This window comes from Drosophila guanche, unplaced genomic scaffold, assembly GCF_900245975.1.
Source record: "Drosophila guanche unplaced genomic scaffold, DGUA_6, whole genome shotgun sequence".
Lineage (NCBI taxonomy): Eukaryota > Metazoa > Arthropoda > Insecta > Diptera > Drosophilidae > Drosophila > Drosophila guanche.
This window is the reverse complement of record NW_022995744.1, coordinates 1,117,610-1,131,237: the sequence shown is the minus strand read 5'-3', so window position 1 is coordinate 1,131,237 and position 13,628 is coordinate 1,117,610.

The window sequence follows — 13,628 nt, the reverse complement described above, 5'->3', positions numbered from 1 at the left end:
CCCCCCCACCTTTCGCCATTGCTTCTTTCATTTTCCAAATAGAAATTGTTTTACAAATGTCACGCCGGCACCCCTCCACTCGAAAATCAGAAACGAAATAAATGGCGCTAAAATGATTCAATTACCCGAAACGGGAAAGAAAAACGAAAACAAAAAATGTAAGGTATTGGGGAACAGGTGGCCAGGCCAGGCCACGGCGACAAATTCTTTGGGGCTACAAATTTTAGACGTGTTTATTGTCGGGAGGCAGGGTGGCATTGGCCACACCTGTGCATCTGCGGGGAGCCAGAAAATGTAATAAGCGAAAATAAGATTTTAATTGCCAACATTTATGGGCAGCGTTGAATGCCATTTCAATGCTCCATTTCGCAGAGCTCCTGCTTCACACCCCCGGTAGACAGTCACGCACACGTGGGTTCCTCTGGACGGGACGCCATGGAGCTTCTTACAATTTTCAAAACTGGATCTCTAATTGCCTTGAGGACTCATTAGTGTGCTCTATTTGATTTCTGGCTCAAATTTAGCTTCTAAGGCCAGCCTCGATTGCTGGCATTGATTCCTGGTATCATTCCTGTGTGTGTGGTGCCCCGTTGTCTTTCCTGTGTACTGTATGCCTGCTTTCGCTCTGGTTGCATCCATTGCCAGGCGAGGCTAATGCGTAATATCCACTTACACATCCTCATGGGCTTCACGTTTACGCTTCGTTGGATTCCCTTCGTCCCATCCTTATTTCTCATCTGACTCGTCCGATGTTTCCTCCTTCTATGAAATGCTTTTTTCTGTTTTTTTTGGATATTGCACTTAATTTAATGTTGTTCTGTTGTCAACGCAAGTAAATCAAAGCTTGTGCTTTTATTTATGATATCATTTATGCGCTTTACCATTAACTTAAGTGGTCTTCGATGGTGCGGCAAGCACCATGAATCCTCATGATTTCAAATGGTTCGGGAATGGCGGGGTTCATAATAAACCCTTTAAAATTAAACACTCACCAATCCAACCAAACCCCTTTCTGATTTATATCTCAACATCAATACTTTATCAAAATTTCAAAACACACAGCGAAGCCTTCAATAATCCTGCGTATATGGAATTAAGATTAACATTGGCAATATGAACTGAAATTTATATCTTCGTTGGGTCGTGAATAGCTGTTTTTGTTTTTTCTATAAACCATTTAATTGTGGCTGATATCATCTTAGGGGACCTAATCGGAATCTGGCCACACACTGCGTAACTACTGTAACAATCCCACCTATGATTCCTCACAATTTCTGTCGACCCTGTTCTTGTGGGCTTGTCGGTTTGGATACAGTTTATCCGTTCCCAGCTCCTGGTCCAAGCACTGTGCAGCATATGGCCCATGCTCTATTGGTTGCTCGAATGGCGGTTCGAGATGCTGCAGATCCTCCTGTGTACTGTCCCTCAAAGCTTGTTTATTTATTTATTCCGCCTGGTCAATGCAGACTCATCGTCATGCGACCATCCAATTTCGCTGTAGCGATTAAATACAAAAAGTCTGGTATTTTTGTAAACTTCTCTTTTAGAGAAAACGAAGAGGGACGTGTAATCCGCTTCGTACGCGTCACAACTTTTATACCCGGTACTCATTCAGTATATCTGTACCTTAATGGTTTTTTATCGAAGTTTACATTTTACAGTTTTTCTACATATGTCTACATCTACATCTGCATTTCTTCATTCTGGCCATAATAATAATCCAATCTAATCCCAATTCGGTGGTCTAATAAATAAGGTCATTCCCTACAAAATTAGGATTCTCTTCTCTTCAAAATTGTGGGTACAGCAGATTTTTGCCCTTTGTGGTGGCGGAAGGGGACGGGGCTAATTTTTGTAATATACTTGTATCAGTGTGATATCACTGCAGTCTGGAGGCGAGATTCGGTGGCTCTTGCTCTTGTAGTATCTGAGACAGACAGTCGGACAGACGATCAGACAGACTTGGCTGTATCGACTCGGCTACTGATGCTGATCAAGAAGTATATACCTTATGGGGTAGAAAGCTATTTTCTCTTCGAGTACTGGGTATACCAAATAATTATAGTCAAACCATTTCTAAGCCTCATGTCTTTCAGAAAAAGCTAGTTTGGTTCGAAGCGGAAAAATGGTGTAGTGTAATAGATCCCATTGTGATGGTTTCAAATTTTTGAACCTTAAAGTTTTCTTTTTCAATCCGATTTCCTCTGTTTCTACTTTTCGTTTTGCATAACATCGGACAGACTTTCAATTACTTCACCTCAATCTCTTATTCCCCGATTGAATAAGAAGCATGGGAAAAGTATTTTTAATATTCCGACATGGGTCGCCATGTTGTTAAACTATAAAACAAATGTCCATGTATAAGTACGTATAATTCGTGCAAATCGCGAATCGTAAACATTGAGCAAAAATGTCTCTTGCAATGCGGAAAGAACCGCAAGAAATTGGGCCAAAGGGCAAATTAGCCAGAGCGACGTAAAAATGCCACATAACGTAGCCAACAACCGCCGCCTGTTCCCGTCCCCGCAACGGTATTGCAAGGGTACAAGGCTAATAAAAAATTATAGATTTCCATCTTTGCATATTTAACTTTTATCGCCGAGCCGTTTCGGTTTTGGGCCGTCTTACTCATGTGTTGTGTTATAGGCCCAGTTCAGGTTGATGTTTAGGCTACCTTCTGTTGCGGTTTTGCTTGCGGTTTTATGCTGCCGCAACCAGAGGTTGGCATAAAACAAATGTCATACTCAGGAAGAAATCACGTGTGTTCCGACATGCTGTTATGCTGTCATGCTGACTGGCATGGCCCCCAACCATAAAGAGGATTCAGATTTTTGCATAATCGTCAATTTTTGATTTTAAAATTTCACTAGGAGGGTGAAAACGGAGAGGGTCGAGATGTTCTTTAGTCACCAATAAAAATTCATTTTTATAATCTTCACATGTGTTACATCCACAAATATCCGAGGTATAAATATTTATTAATATTTTACGATTGATTTAGTTTAAATGTTGTTCGCTTTCTCTGTTGGGAGCTCTTAAGGCCTATTGGAGAAATAATGACATTAGAAGAGCTCTGACAAAGACTTTTTCGGAGAATGTAATGTTTTCATTAAATCCTCCACGTTACTGTATACTGGCATACATATGTATGTATGTATGATACAGAAATAATATCGCATACGTGTCAAAAGTGAGAGTTAACCCGATAAAACGCTCACATTCGTACTCGCATATGATCTAAATATGATACTTGTGTCGTTCAGTTTGTGGCAGTGATTCAATCATTAATGATAGCTCACAAAGGTATCATATGCGGGACTTTTTTGAAATCTTTTGTGAGATGTTTCTGATATTTCTAGCGAGTCGTTTTTGACACAAAATAGAATCAAAAATCATTTTTTTCGAGCAGTACCGAAAAGACGAAAAGATATCACAAAATGCAGGCAAGAAATATTTTTTGTGAGTGTTTTTTGCATCCTTCCCTTTTTGTTTTCCAATATGAATATTGTATGAAATTGTATGTTACAATTTTAGTGGTAATTTTTCACATTGTAATAATGTTATGTTAATATTAAGAAGTAATTTACACTGCAAGCACGTGGGGAACATAACCTCTACGCCAGGTAAGTATTGGAGCAAAACTGTAACAAGTTACATATTTCGAAGTGGCGATTTCCCCCTTGTAAAGGCGGGTGGCCAAATAATTCCCCTCTACCCAAGGGTAGAGCGGTAACTTAAAACCTAAAAAAAAAAAAAAAATAAGAAGTAATTAAAATAATACACTTTTGTTTGCTTATATTTTTTGTTCTAGACTTTCTCTCCTGTTCATATTGAAAGACATAAATCTGTGTTATTCGATCGAAATCCTGGTCCTCGAGTGCAAACTTTTGTGAAACAAGGCAGCTGAAACTATTTTTCCACTGACTGTTAATCGAATTTCACAGCTTTTACCCAATGACATGGACAGAAAAAATGTTTCTAAAAAGTCCCCGAATATGCACAGGATTTTAAAAAATATCAGCACGTGTTAAGTTAACGCCAGAGCGATAAAATAATGTACCAACCCCAACTCAGACCGAACCCTGTCATTCTTTCAAAGATTTCACCAATGGTTCACAGTCACAACAACATCATGCCGCCGAATAAATCCCACGATATTGTAAATTCTGTAAAATGGTTATCTCTCTACTTAGATTTAGTAATTTTTTGGCGAATAATTTACATGAACATTAAACGAATGGCGGAAAGGCGCCTTCGTTGGCCCACATGAATGATGAGGCGTCGGCACGCGGCATACCGCAAATCCTCCTGCTCCGCCCATGCTTGCCTACAGGCGAACTATTAAATGCTTAATGGTCCTTTCATTGCACCAGTACATGGTATCAGATCTCCGAAATCGGGTGTCGGATGTCTGCACTGCCGGGCAGTCCCAAGGCCACATGTTGGCTGTGATTACATGCGAGTTGACACGCCGTCTGGTTGGTGTGGACACGTGATCTGGTCACGTGTCGCCAATTCGCCCACAGGCCACAAACAAAAATGTTTTACATGCTATAGCGAACTTGGCTCTTACTCTCTTACTCACTCTCTTGTATGTTTTATGGGGTACAATGCTATGCTGTAGATTCTGCGTAGGCAGATTTCACAATTTTAATATTATACTCTGCGCATGTACTTCACATTACCTAAGTTATCACCTATCGATACGTTTATCCCGGTTTTTTCTATAGGGTATCCCAACTTCGTGTTGATTACTTCTCTGTATATTCATGTTTTCCTTTTGTAATGTAATCAAATTATGAAAATTATACGAGAGACCTTCAGTAAGTCAAGTTGGCAACAATTTTGACTGATTGTTTTCACTCGACCTCCTTGGGGGAGTGTAAGGCCTACTTCCCTTTCCCTGCGGCGCCCCTGCTGTGATTCACTTGGGATAGCCACCCCTTTGGGTTGTTGTTGTGAGGTGAGCGGATGATGGAGAGCAAACAAATTATATTTAAAATCCCTGTCCTAGTGGGTTGCAACGGCCCAGTGGGTGTTTCTACAACAACGCTCAACCGCGCAACCACTCAACACGCTGTAGACTCAGATACGGCTACGGCTCCAATTGGATATTCGTGGGCTGCTGAGCTGAGCTGGGCTGGGCTGGGCTGGGCTGGGCTCTTGAGTCATCATCATCTCCAGCGGGCGGACTTTGGACCACCCAGGGGGCTTTGCTTATTACTTTCGAGCAAGACCTAACCTCTTGCGATGTCTTTTGGGGTTAAGCAGGTCCTTCTCCATCTCCCCCACTTCAAAATGACACATCACGAACTTTTTTAATTTGTTTATGATAATTTACGTGTTATTTAATGGGCCGCGTCATGACTGCCAGTCATTTATTATGCAATGCTTTGTAGCAACGAACTTATACGGCGATCCTTACAACTTAGGCGCTATCAGCAGGAGTTCACATGCAATGCGCATATAAAACTATAGTTCTCATACTAAATCTTGAAAACAATTTATGTTGAATTTCCATAAGCAAAACCCAAAATATAAAATTATAATAGTGTAAAGTAGGAAAGAAAAATCTAAAAAATGTGTCATGCAAAATGTATAATTATGTCTGTATATAAAAGGTAATAATTTAAGAATGTCTTAAACCAAAAAAATAAAAAAAAACGAATAATTTGGCTGGTGTAGTTTTCGTTTAGTTTCTCCACGTAAGCCACTCATATACTAATATTCTTGATCAGCATCAATAGCCGAGTCAATATAGCCATGTCTGTCTGTCCTGATGAGCGCCTAATACTTGGAGACCATAGGAGATAGGGCATCCATGTTAAGCATCCAGACTTCTCCATGCTCTAGAGCAGGGCTCGGCACGGCTCCATCTAAAGGGTATAGGACAAGGCGCTGCTGCTGTGCTGCCGCTCACGTGCAAGCGTATTACAGTGATTCGTACCAATACCAATATAGTGAACTCTTCCGTTTTGCGTGCGTCTTCACACACAAACGCATAAACGGCTTGTTAATTGTATGGGTGCCGAGCCCTGCTCTAAAGTGAACGTGTTTCCTTCTGTTATTTCTCCTGAATTAATCTTTATTATCAAATTGAAGTTATATTTATACCAAAATAAAGATGGCGAGTTGCCCCATGCAGGGGCAATTATATGTAGTATGGTCAATAGCTGGCGTTATAATTCGGACGGCGGATGTCGTTTTCAATGCGGCTGCAGTGCTTTATATTACAATTGGCCAGTGTCATCTTGGCGTGGGAATTTATTATATGTTTATTTAGCATTATTATAATGTACCGATAGGGTTGTGCTAAATTCGATTATGCTAAACACTCTGCTTGAGTACACTACAATTCTCACACTGTTACAAGTGTATTTCAAAATTTCGCACCGCCCCCACAAGGCGCAAAAATCTCTCACAGCCGTAGAGAATCTATCAGATCACCGAATAAGGATCGGATTGGATCATTATTATAGCCAGCATGACTAAATTCATTTGCAGTGGCTAGCCCCCACCCCTTTTGCTGGGGGTCGAGCCGTTTTAATGCGATCGCAAGGTCTAAAACGATGTGCTAAAAGCTGCTTAGGACAACTGTCATTAAGAAAAGCTTCGCCCACTTAGCTGTTTTGAAAGCGTAGCATGCTGGGTTCACTGGGTTTAATTACACTACTCGACACGATTTAACCGCTTCGATCCAGACTAACTTTTTCTGAAAGATATGGTTTAATGATAATGTTTTTCTATGGCAGAACTTTTTATAAAGAATTTTAGAGGTATACTTTATATATGCATTAGCTTTATAGAATGGCTAACTTCATTACAACCAGATGTAAGATTCTTAAGTTATGTGAAAAAATGAGCTCTACCTCTAAAAAAAACCGTTACATAAAATGTACCAGACCTTAAAAATTATCCAATCTGACCCAAATTCGGTGATCTGATAGACATGGTCATTCCCTACGGAATGGCGTTAGTTTTCTTTTATCTTCAAAATTGTAGCTTTGGGAGGTTTTCGCCCTTTTACGGGGGTGGAAGTGGCGGGCTCATTTTTGAAATACACTAGTAACAGTGTAAGCATACAGAAGTCTGGATGCAAAATTTGGTGGCTCTAGCTTTTGTGGTCTCTGAGAACTAGCCGACAAACAAGACGGCCGGACGGACAGACAGATATGGCTCTATCGACTCGGCTATTGATGCTGATCAAGAATATATACTTTATGGGGTCGGAAACGTTTCCTTCTGTGCGTTACATATGTACATTGTGCACAAATACAATATACCCTATTTACTGTTCGAGTACCGTGTAAAAAGTAGGTTTCGTTCGAAGCGGAAAAAAAGTTGGATGTTGTCGAGTAGTGTTATTTTTGTTCTGCTGCAACTACCAGCGCCACTACAGCTTCTAAGATAATATATGGACTGATCTTTAGTGACGTTTACATCTCTATCTATATAAGAATGATATATATTCCATAGATTCCAGTCCTGTCTCACCTGTTCTACGTTCCTTTCCATATGTCTGTCTGTATGTTGAAGAACCTTAGGCGATGAGCATACAAGATGTTACCGCCTCGCGACTGCAATCAATCTCAGTCTCGCGCCTCTCCGATGCAATATTGCGAAGATTGATTAATTTGTATTAACATACACGCACTCACACACCCATATACGTGCATACATTCATACATCTGTATGTGCGTGCTTATGAATGTAGTGTGCAATTATTGTTGTTGGACTATAATTAATCAAATGATTTACATGAGCGGGGCACTCACGGAACGATAACACTACTCGACAACTCGAATCTTTTTTTTGGTACACTGAAATTGTTTAATTAATTATGGTGTCTTTTCTATGAGAGGACTTTTTTGAAGATTTAAAAAAACCTGGATTTTTTTTGTTAACATTGTTTTAGGGGTTCAATTTTCTAGATAACATAAGTATCTTTGATTTGGTTTTAAAGAACATTGCCATTCTGGAAAGCCATTGATGCAGCTAAAAATTGGACCCAAGCACTTACTTATTTTAGCTTACCGTAACGAGCAATACATTTTTTTTGTATGTGTTGTCAAAATTTTGTAAAAAATTCTCACAAAAATCATAAATTTTGCAAATTTCAAAGTATAATATTTCGCAGACGGAAAGATAAAACCACAAAATGTTTTGGACAAAAAGTCTTGCAATTGAAAAAAATATACACATATACATGTATATGTACATATTTATGTACATACAAATCATACATCATCCCATTTTTGAGCTCCATATATTTCAGAAAAAGTTGGTTTGGTTCCTTGTGGGAAAATCGTGTCGTGTAGTGTAATCATATGCGTAACAAGAACATGGAAATTAAATCAGAGGCCAGAAATGCGTTTGCATGTCAATTACAGCCGGCGCCTCACCATCATTCCGCTACCCTCACCTCCCCCCCTGAACTACTTACCACCCCACACCACCTCATTCATTCCGCCCACCTTCACAAAGTTACACCCTCTATTTGTAGCCTGCGCACAGCTAATACTCAAAGTCAATCGGCAGTCTGATGAACATGATGAGGGGAGTGGTGGGAATGGCAATCAGCGAAAGCAGCAAATCGAGGGACTCCCTCAATTATTCATGCGCTACGATTGTATGCAAATCGAATTGCCAAACTCATAATCGGAAGCGAAAGCGGGAAGCGGTGATATCTGGAAAATTTCACGCTTAACATGCTTCCATTTGCTTTCAATAGTGGCTAAGTTCAAAAGCAGAAATGTTATATAACATTGATTTAAATTCTGAATGGGTTGCTCGGTACATACATGATTACAAACATACACACTCATATGTTTCTTCTAAACCTAGTCGTATTTTTTTGTTCTTTGATTATTTTTCAAAAAGTGCATTTGGTGGTATGGGCGATTTTAGATTTATGCACACGCAGCTGTGTGTAGTAATTTTTAGCATTCAGATTCATTTCTAGTTTCATTTTTTTCAAGGGGCTCGTTCAGTACCCGCGCGATTTATTGGGCTCAATTTTTATACCCGGTACTCGAAGAGTACATTGTATTTGTGGTCGGAGAAGGAACGTTTCCGACTTTATAAAGTAAATTATATTAAAGTAAAGTATTAAAGTATATATGTATATTAATATATTCTTGATCAGCATCTGTTCGTTCGTCCGACCTGATGAGCGCCTTGTACTCAGAGACCATACGAGCTAGAGCAACAAAGTCTTGCATCCAGAATTCTGGGTGCCTACACTGTACAAGACTATTTTAAAATTTCGCCACGCCCACGCCAAATATCCAACATCCGCAATTTTGAAGATAAGGGAAAACTAAAAATGCAGTTAAGTAGAGAATGGCCATATCTATCAGAGCTTCGAGTTAAGATCCGTTCAGATCATTATTATAGCCAAAATGAAGAAAATAATTTGCAGTGGGGCTTCCCCCCACCATCTCTAACAGCTTTGCTTATGCTTGCTTGTTGTAGCGATTCTATCTCGCTCGCAACTTCTGCCTCATGTAGTGTGCTGCTCTGTAAAATGTAAAATTCGAAAAAACAAGTTTACATACATATGTACATATGCATTACACTAAGGTTACATAGATACATATATATGTATGTACATATATACTGACTAAGTACCGGGTATAAAAGTTGAGACGCGTCGAAGCGTCTCACAGCGTTCATCCTCGATTTTCCTATCTTCGCCAGTGGAAGAGAGCGCGCATTGAAAACGAATCACGTGAAATCTAAATAGCATCATAAATCAGAAAATGGCGGCAGGTTGAATTCGACTCGCCTCGAGTCAGTTTTGGGTGTTCCCGATATTTGGGTTCCTTTTATGGGAGCATGGGGTATGCAGTTCTCTTTTCTGGCTGGCCAGACAATGATATATGTTGGTCCAAAATGGCTAAACGCGTCGCTATAGCGGGACTCGCATGTGTATGAAAACTACCAGAAGAAGAAGCGCAAAATCCTCGATAGACGGTGTTTGATTGCGTTTCCTGAACCACTCGACTACACTTCCGATCCCCCCATTTCCCCCTCAAAAAAAGGGAGAAATCGTGGGTCATTTGCCCAGCCAGCCTGTGTCGCGATGGCTTGCAAAATGTAAATTTCCCCAGCCACCATAAATACATGTTTGAGGCAAGTGGATTGGTTGGATTTTCTAGCGGATAGCGTATAGTTTTGTCCTTGGAGACTGGCCTGACCATACCTTATACGCCTTTTTTTTGTTTATTTATTGACGCTAGCTAGCTTGCCAAATTCCCCTATAACTTATGAGAGCCGAACTTCTGTCTTCCCTCGTGTGAGGTTGCTTGGGTTTTCCACCAAATTGATTTATGACATTTGCTCTGATTGAAGTGAAGTTTAAGAGCCTGGAGCGTGGCATACAAATTGGAAATGACTAAATCTGTATCTACATTTTTATACCCGGTACTCGAAGGGTAAATAGGGTATTTGTGGTCGGAGCAATATGCGTAACGCCCAAAAGGAAACGTAGAGCTCAACGGGTGTGTTGGTGTGAGAAATGATGTATGATGTAATGTAATGTAATGATGTATAATGTATGTATGATGTAAATTCGAAGCGTACATATGTATATATGTGTCACACTAAGGTTGCAAACATTTATGCATATACATACATACATAACGAAGTGGATGAAAGACTCAAATTTTCACATAATTTTAAAGTTTTTTTTCTCTCCTGATCAGAATTTTGCAGGGATCGCATGGGGATAGCTTTTACGTAAAGGATATGAGTCCTGTCAACAACTTTAAGAAGTTAAACCATTACATAATTGCATCAGACAGGCCTGCAGCGAGCTTTAATTGAACCCTTTAAATTCCCTTTCATTTTAATGTCCTAAAGGACATTACCAAGCAATTCCAAAAAAGTTTTCCAAAAACATCCAAGCTTCATAACAAAATATTTATTACAAAGCTTTTGAAAGATTTTGCTAAAATTCATCATTGAGTCTATTCGAGTGATCGCTTAAACGTACCTTTTTTGGGGTATTTACACAACATAATTCATAAAAAAACCCTTTTCACTTAGAAGTCGAATTCTTTACTCTTTAAATAAGGAAAAGAATCTTGATTATGGAAAAATAAATTTGCTCCACTATCATTCGTTGCTGGATTTTTAGAAACTTTTTTGTTTTGAAAACTCGTGAGTCTATTCGTCTGATTGGGAGTGTATGTACATCTAAGTCCGACAAATTTCCCGAAATCAATTAACTTTTAGCTTTCCAGTCATGATTTACAACCAGTAACTGCTGTTGGTCATAGACATGGGCCTTGCATAAAACTAAATTGTTTTACTAATGTGGAGTAGTATAACGAACATTACGAGGCAATTACTTACGAACACTTCTTGCCGCAGGGCTTAGCCAATACAGTGAGCCAATATCCGCTCCATAAGCAGATTAATTATGCAACTTTTGGCTGGGGGCTGGCAGGCTCTGGGACTTACAGAGTGGCCACATGTGGCAGGCAGGCAATCTTGATATTGTCGTGATAACACACAAGTTGACCCCAAGCGATGAAATCTTTGCAAATGTTATTAAAACATAAATCTGAATATTAATTTCTATTCGAGGGGGCCGAGGAGCTGTAAATGGATTATGAACTGAAGCCATTTATAAGGTTTTCATCCCGTCTGCGTTTATTGTCCGTAATTAGAATTATAAAATTGCTTGTGTCCGCCGCGATTTTCCATTCATCCCTTTCTGGCCATCATCACATGCCGCACATGTGCGTAATCATAAAGTTAAACATTGCCAGAAAAATAATGGTTGATATTGAGCCACATTTGTCCTCAACATCGGCTGGCCATATTTCCGCCTTATGCGAGACCTATTAAAAGGTTTATGGTAGCACAAAATTAATTGTACTAAGTAGGAGACGATTGGTAAGCTAAGAAAAACATATTAATCTTTTTTTTTAAACATATGCATGTATTAAATAACCAACCATTCAAACCTATAAATAGTTTTTTTTTATAAGTATATTTATTTTTTTAACCAAGGAAATTCCGAATAAGTTTCCTTTGGTTCTACCACAAGAATCCGATTACAAACAGCCCAAAACAATTCAGCTTGAGTTTCCTCGATCTCTCATAAACTCCCTCCCGACCAAAATACGAATTGTAATTATAAACTGATTTACTTAATTTGTTGACATTGCGGCAGGACCTGGGCAGGGCGAAGTAACTGCGAGAAAGAAGGATGCTCGCCATTTTCTAATTTATGGATGTGGTTATCTTGGCATATTTTTTGGCTCTAGGAAAGTTTTGGAGTTTGCGGTAGGGTTTTGTTTGACTTGTGAAAAAGATTTCTTGCTTGGCAAGTGAAAAATAATTTGAAATTTATTTAAAATGTGGTAATGATGAGTGAAAGGTAGCCCAATTAGCTAATTGATTTAGGCTGGTTGAACGTGGAACTCATTAGAGTTTTTACGTCATTTATTTTTATCATACTGTATATGTTGTATACATGAAATTACGAATCAGGCTTGAAAAGAAACGAGAAGGGACGTGTGAGAAGCTTCTTACGCGTCACAACTTTTATACCCGGCACTCAGTACTACATCTGCACCTTGGCGGTGTTTTGTCAAATTTGACATTTTTCCTCATCTGTCATCTACATCTACAACACTTCTCACGCCAACACGCTCCTTCAGCTCGCCCCCCTTCCCTAGACCCACACACTGCAGACTCGCGGCAGAGGCAGCGCCCGCACACAAAAAAAACAAATATAAGCTGGACGGGACGGGGTGGGTTAAAAGTCGGCAGAGGCAGGCCGAGTGAAGCAGAAGCAGAGTGTGAATGAGAGACTGTGAAAAAACAACAAAAGCTGCGGGACAGGGTGGGTTTAGCCACTGCAAATTAATTTCTTCATTATGGCTATAATAATGATCCAATCGGATGGTGATCTGATAGATATGGTCATTCCCTACGGAACGGCGTTTTTAGTTTTCTTTTATCTTCAAAATGGTAGATTTGGGAGGTTTTCGCCTTTTTGCGGGTCGGAAAGGGGCGTGGCTCATTTTTGTAATACACTTGTAACAGTGTGAGTATACAGAAACCTGGATGCAAAATTTTGTGGCTCTAGCTTTTATGGTCTCTGGGATCCAGGCTCTCAACAAGACGGACGGACAGACGGACGGACAGACACACATGGCTCTATCGACTCGGCTATTGATGATGATCAAGAATATATATACTTTATGGGGTCGGAAACGTTTCCTTCTGTGCGTTATATACAACCGTTATTCGCACAAATACAATTTACACTATTTACTCTTCGAGTACCGGGTATAAAAACAAAACTTTGTTTTTGCCAGTCGCTTTGCGTTCAATGCTCAAGAGAGCGAAACGCCAAACTCTCTCAGCTGAAATCATTGCCACCAAGAGCCGAAAGCACTGGGAACCAATCCCCTATACTGATTATGCAGCCAGCTTAAAGTCTATGAGTTGTTTGTTTAGTGGTGACGAGCTTAAAGGGTGTGTTGGTGTGAGAAGTGATGTAGATGTAGATGACAGATGTAGGTAAAATGCAAAATGCAAAACTTAAAAAAAAACCACTAAGGTACCGGGTACCGGGTATACCGGGTATAAAAGTTGTGACGCGTCTC